At 22.6% G+C, this 7,500-nt stretch overlaps 1 protein-coding gene across 2 annotated transcripts in view; it reads right to left on the bottom strand.

The window, feature by feature from the left end:
- The window catches only part of baiap2a (BAR/IMD domain containing adaptor protein 2a), a 256,159-nt gene that overhangs the window by 3,692 nt on the left and 244,967 nt on the right, over positions 1-7,500 (bottom strand). The gene's annotated exons all lie outside the window — the stretch shown is intronic.

Raw genomic sequence — 7,500 nt, 5'->3', positions numbered from 1 at the left:
AGTATTTATTTTACTTCTTTATACACCTGTATAGTATTTATTTTACTTCTTTATACATTTGTATAGTATTTATTTTGCTTCTTTATACATTTGTATAGTATTTATTTTACTTCTTTATACATTTGTATAGTATTTATTTTACTTCTTTATACACCTGTATAGTATTTATTTTACTTCTTTATACATTTGTATAGTATTTATTTTGCTTCTTTATACATTTGTATAGTATTTATTTTACTTCTTTATACACCTGTAAAGTATTTATTTTACTTCTTTATAAATTTGTATAGTATTTATTTTACTTCTTTATACATTTGTATAGTATTTATTTTACTTCTTTATACATTTGTATAGTATTTATTTTACTTCTTTATACACCTGTATAGTATTTATTTTACTTCTTTATACACCTGTATAGTATTTATTTGACTTCTTTATACATTTGTATAGTATTTATTTTACTTCTTTATACACTTGTATAGTATTTATTTTACTTCTTTATACATTTGTATAGTATTTATTTTACTTCTTTATACATTTGTATAGTATTTATTTTACTTCTTTATACACCTGTATAGTATTTATTTTACTTCTTTATACACCTGTATGGTATTTATTTTACTTCTTTATACATTTGTATAGTATTTATTTTACTTCTTTATACACCTGTATGGTATTTATTTTACTTCTTTATACATTTGTATAGTATTTATTTTGCTTCTTTATACATTTGTATAGTATTTATTTTACTTCTTTATACACCTGTAAAGTATTTATTTTACTTCTTTATACATTTGTATAGTATTTATTTTACTTCTTTATACATTTGTATAGTATTTATTTTACTTCTTTATACACCTGTATGGTATTTATTTTACTTCTTTATACATTTGTATAGTATTTATTTTGCTTCTTTATACATTTGTATAGTATTTATTTTACTTCTTTATACACCTGTAAAGTATTTATTTTACTTCTTTATACATTTGTATAGTATTTATTTTACTTCTTTATACATTTGTATAGTATTTATTTGACTTCTTTATACACCTGTATAGTATTTATTTGACTTCTTTATACATTTGTATAGTATTTATTTGACTTCTTTATACACCTGTAAAGTATTTATTTTACTTCTTTATACACTTGTATAGTATTTATTTTGCTTCTTTGTACATTTGTATAGTATTTATTTTACTTCTTTATACACATGTAAAGTATTTATTTTACTTCTTAATACACTTGTATAGTGTTTATTTTACTTCTTTATACACTTGTATAGTATTTATTTTACTTCTTTATACACCTGTATAGTATTTATTTTACTTCTTTATACACTTGTAAAGTATTTTTTTTTTACTTCTTTATACACTTGTATAGTATTTATTTTACTTCTTTATACATTTGTATAGTATTTATTTTGCTTCTTTATACATTTGTATAGTGTTTATTTCACTTCTTTATACACCTGTATTTATTTTACTTCTTTATACACTTGTATAGTATTTGTTTTACTTCTTTATACACTTGTATAGTGTTTATTTTACTTCTTTATTCACTTGTATAGTATTTATTTGACTTCTTTATACACTTGTAGTTTTTATTTTACTTCTTTATACACCTGTATACTATTTATTTTACTTCTTTATACACTTGTATAGTGTTTATTTTACTTCTTTATACATTTGTATAGTATTTATTTTACTTCTTTATACACCTGTATACTATTTATTTTACTTCTTTATACACTTGTATAGTGTTTATTTTACTTCTTTATACATTTGTATAGTATTTATTTTACTTCTTTATACATTTGTATAGTATTTATTTTACTTCTTTATACACCTGTAAAGTATTTATTTTACTTCTTTATAAATTTGTATAGTATTTATTTTACTTCTTTATACATTTGTATAGTATTTATTTTACTTCTTTATACACCTGTATAGTATTTATTTGACTTCTTTATACATTTGTATAGTATTTATTTTACTTCTTTATACACTTGTATAGTATTTATTTTACTTCTTTATACATTTGTATAGTATTTATTTTACTTCTTTATACATTTGTATAGTATTTATTTTACTTCTTTATACACCTGTATAGTATTTATTTTACTTCTTTATACATTTGTATAGTATTTATTTTACTTCTTTATACACCTGTATGGTATTTATTTTACTTCTTTATACATTTGTATAGTATTTATTTTGCTTCTTTATACATTTGTATAGTATTTATTTTACTTCTTTATACACCTGTAAAGTATTTATTTTACTTCTTTATACATTTGTATAGTATTTATTTTACTTCTTTATACATTTGTATGGTATTTATTTTACTTCTTTATACATTTGTATAGTATTTATTTGACTTCTTTATACACCTGTATAGTATTTATTTGACTTCTTTATACATTTGTATAGTATTTATTTGACTTCTTTATACACCTGTAAAGTATTTATTTTACTTCTTTATACACTTGTATAGTATTTATTTTGCTTCTTTGTACATTTGTATAGTATTTATTTTACTTCTTTATACACATGTAAAGTATTTATTTTACTTCTTAATACACTTGTATAGTGTTTATTTTACTTCTTTATACACTTGTATAGTATTTATTTTCTTCTTTATACACTTGTATAGTATTTATTTTACTTCTTTATACACCTGTATAGTATTTATTTTACTTCTTTATACACTTGTAAAGTATTTTTTTTTACTTCTTTATACACTTGTATAGTATTTATTTTACTTCTTTATACATTTGTATAGTATTTATTTTGCTTCTTTATACATTTGTATAGTGTTTATTTCACTTCTTTATACACCTGTATTTATTTTACTTCTTTATACACTTGTATAGTATTTGTTTTACTTCTTTATACACTTGTATAGTGTTTATTTTACTTCTTTATTCACTTGTATAGTATTTATTTGACTTCTTTATACACTTGTAGTGTTTATTTTACTTCTTTATACACCTGTATACTATTTATTTTACTTCTTTATACACTTGTATAGTATTTATTTTACTTCTTTATTCACTTGTATAGTATTTATTTTACTTCTTTATACACCTGTATAGTATTTATTTTACTTCTTTATACACTTGTATAGTATTTATTTTACTTCTTTATACACTTTTATAGTATTTATTTTACTTCTTTATACACCTGCATAGTATTTATTTTACTTCTTTATACACTTGTATAATATTTATTTTACTTCTTTATACACTTGTATAGTATTTATTTGGCTTCTTTATTCATTTTTATAGTATTTATTTTACTTCTTTAGTGTTTTATAGTGGTTAACTTCTTTTTACATTTATATAGTAAAGGTTTTACTGAGGTTAAGTTATCTTTACACTTAATAGGTGAGTTTTACAGTGTTTTATTTCTTTTAACACCTAATAGTTGTGTTTTATAGTGGTTAACTTCTTTTGACACTTGTATGGAATTGGTTTTATAGTGGCGAACTTCTTTTTACAATTTAATTGTATTTTTTTGTAGTGGTGGACTTATTTTACACTTAATAGTTGTGTTTTATGGTGGTTAACTTCTTTTTACACTTTAATTGTATTTGTTTTGAAGTGATTAACTTATTTTACACTCAATATTTCTGTTTTATAGTGGTTAAATAATTTTTACACTTTAATTGTATTTGTTTCGGAGTGGTTGACTTCTTTTCACACATTTATTGTATTTATTTTATAGCAGTTAACTTCATTTACACTTGATATTTGTGTTTTATAGTGTTAAAGTTATTTTACACTTGTATAGTATTTGTTTTTTAAGTTAAAAGTTAAAAGTTAAAGTACCAATGATAGTTAGTGTCAGTGGTTGAATTATTGTACACTTAACAGTTATCTTTTATGGTGGTTAATTTCTTTTTACACTTGTATATTATTGGTTTTCTAGTGGTTAACGTGTTTATACACTTGTCTAGTACTGTTTTATTGTGGTTATCCTTCTTCTTACACTTTAATTGTATTTGTTTTGGAGTAGTTAACTTATTTTACACTTAACAGTTGTGTTTTATAGTGGTTAACTTCTTTTTGCACTTTAATTGTATTTATTTTGTAGTGGTTAACTTATTATACACTCAATAGTTCTGTTTTGTAGTAGTTAACTTATTTTTGCACTTCAATTGTATTTGTTTCGTAGTGGTTAACTTCTTTTTACACTTTAATTACATTTATTTTGTAGCGGTTAACTTCTTTTACACTTAATAGTTGTGTTGTATAGTGTTAAACAAATTTTACACTTGTATAGTATTTTTTTTTATGTTAAAAGTTGACGTACCAATGATCATTAGTGTCAGTGGTTGAATTATTTTACACTTAACAGTTGTCTTTTATAGTGGTTAACTTCTTTTTACACTTGTATATTATTGGTTTTCTAGTGGTTAACATGTTTTTACACTTGTCTAGTACTGTTTTATCGTTAACTTCTTTTTACACTTTAATTTTATTTGTTTTGTAGTGGTTGACTTATTTCACAATTAATAGTTGTGTTTTATAGATTTAACTTCTTTTTACACTTTAATTGTATTTGTTTCGTAGTGGTTAACTTCTTTTTACACTTTAATTGCATTAATTTTGTAGCGGTTAACTTTTTTTACACCTGATAGTTGTGTTATATAGTGTTGAACTTATTTTACACTTGAATAGTATTTGTTTTTTAAGTTAAAAGTTAACTTCTCCTTACACTTTAATTGTATTTGTTTTGTAGTGGTGGACTTATTTTACACTTAATAGTTGTGTTTTATGGTGGTTAACTTCTTTTTACACTTTAATTGTATTTGTTTTGAAGTGATTAACTTATTTTACACTCAATATATCAGTTTTATAGTGGTTAAATAATTTTACACTTTAATTGTATTTGTTTCGGAGTGGTTGACTTCTTTTTACACTTTTATTGTATTTATTTTATAGCAGTTACATTCTTTTACACTTGATAGTTGTGTTTTATAGTGTTAATGTTATTTTACACTTGTATAGTATTTGTTTTTTTAAGTTAAAAGTTAAAGTACCAATGATAGTTAGTGTCAGTGGTTGAATTATTTTACACTTAACAGTTGTCTTTTATAGTGGTTAATTTCTTTTTACACTTGTATATTATTGGTTTTCTAGTGGTTAATGTGTTTTTACACTTGTCTAGTACTGTTTTATCATGGTTAACTTCTTCTTACAATTTAATTGTATTTGTTTTGTAGTGGTTAACTTATTTTACACTTAATAGTTGTGTTTTATAGTGGTTAACTTCTTTTTGCACTTTAATTGTATTTGTTTCGTAGTGGTTAACTTCTTTTTACACTTTAATTGCATTTATTTTGTAGCGGTTAACTTTTTTTACACTTGATAGTTGTGTTATATAGTGTTGAACTAATTTTACACTTGTATAGTATTTGTTTTTAAGTTAAAAGTTAAAGTACCAATGATAGTTAGTGTCAGTGGTTGAATTATTGTACACTTAACAGTTATCTTTTATAGTGGTTAATTTCTTTTTACACTTGTATATTATTGTTTTTCTAGTGGTTAACGTGTTTATACACTTGTCTAGTACTGTTTTATTGTGGTTATCCTTCTTCTTACACTTTAATTGTATTTGTTTTGGAGTAGTTAACTTATTTTACACTTAACAGTTGTGTTTTATAGTGGTTAACTTCTTTTTGCACTTTAATTGTATTTATTTTGTAGTGGTTAACTTATTATACACTCAATAGTTCTGTTTTGTAGTAGTTAACTTATTTTTGCACTTCAATTGTATTTGTTTCGTAGTGGTTAACTTCTTTTTACACTTTAATTACATTTATTTTGTAGCGGTTAACTTCTTTTACACTTAATAGTTGTGTTGTATAGTGTTAAACAAATTTTACACTTGTATAGTATTTTTTTTTATGTTAAAAGTTGACGTACCAATGATCATTAGTGTCAGTGGTTGAATTATTTTACACTTAACAGTTGTCTTTTATAGTGGTTAACTTCTTTTTACACTTGTATATTATTGGTTTTCTAGTGGTTAACATGTTTTTACACTTGTCTAGTACTGTTTTATCGTTAACTTCTTTTTACACTTTAATTTTATTTGTTTTGTAGTGGTTGACTTATTTCACAATTAATAGTTGTGTTTTATAGATTTAACTTCTTTTTACACTTTAATTGTATTTGTTTCGTAGTGGTTAACTTCTTTTTACACTTTAATTGCATTAATTTTGTAGCAGTTAACTTCTTTTACACTTGATAGTTGTGTTATATAGTTTTGAACTTTTTTTACACTTGTATAGTATTTGTTTTTTAAGTTAAAAGTTAACTTCTTCTTACACTTTAATTGTATTTGTTTTGTAGGGGTGGACTTATTTTACACTTAATAGTTGTGTTTTATGGTGTTTAACTTCTTTTTACACATTAATTGTATTTTTTTTTAAGTTATTAACTCATTTTACACTCAATATTTCTGTTTTATAGTGGTTAAATAATTTTTACACTTTAATTGTATTTGTTTCGTAGTGGTTGACTTCTTTTTACACTTTTATTGTATTTATTTTATAGCAGTTAACTTCTTTTACACTTGATAGTTGTGTTTTATAGTGTTAAAGTTATTTTACACTTGTATAGTATTTGTTTTTTAGTTAAAAGTTAAAGTACCAATGATAGTTAGTGTCAGTGGTTGAATTAATTTTACACTTAACAGTTGTCTTTTATAATGGTTAACTCCTTTTTACACTTGTATATTATTGGTTTTCTAGTGGGTAACATGTTTTTACACTTGTCTAGTACTGTTTTAGCGTTCTTAACTTCTTTTTACACTTTAATTTTATTTTTTTGTAGTGGTTGACTTATTTCACAATTAATAGTTGTGTTTTATAGTGGTTAACTTCTTTTTACACTTGTATATTATTGGTTTTCTAGTGGTTAACATGTTTTTACACTTGTCTAGTACTGTTTTATCGTTGTTAACTTCTTTTTACACTTTAATTTTATTTGTTTTGTAGTGGTTGACTTATTTCACAATTAATAGTTGTGTTTTATAAAGGTTAACTTCTTTTTACACTTTAATTGTATTTGTTTCGTAGTGGTTAACTTCTTTTTACACTTTAATTGCATTCATTTTGTAGCGGTTAACTTCTTTTACACTTGATAGTTGTGTTATATAGTGTTGAACTTATTTTACACTTGTATAGTATTTGTTTTTTAAGTTAAAAGTTAACTTCTTCTTACACTTTAATTGTATTTGTTTTGTAGTGGTGGACTTATTTTACACTTAATAGTTGTGTTTTATGGTGGTTAACTTCTTTTTACACTTTAATTGTATTTGTTTTGAAGTGATTAACTTATTTTACACTCAATATTTCTGTTTTATTGTGGTTAAATAATTTTTACACTTTAATTGTATTTGTTTCGTAGTGGTTGACTTCTTTTTACACTTTTATTGTATTTATTTTATAGCAGTTAACTTCTTTTACACTTGATAGTTGTGTTTTATAGTG

This window comes from Nerophis ophidion, linkage group LG23 (assembly GCF_033978795.1).
Source record: "Nerophis ophidion isolate RoL-2023_Sa linkage group LG23, RoL_Noph_v1.0, whole genome shotgun sequence".
Lineage (NCBI taxonomy): Eukaryota > Metazoa > Chordata > Actinopteri > Syngnathiformes > Syngnathidae > Nerophis > Nerophis ophidion.
Note: the sequence above shows the minus strand (reverse complement) of the source record. Positions and strands in the feature narration are given on the sequence as shown.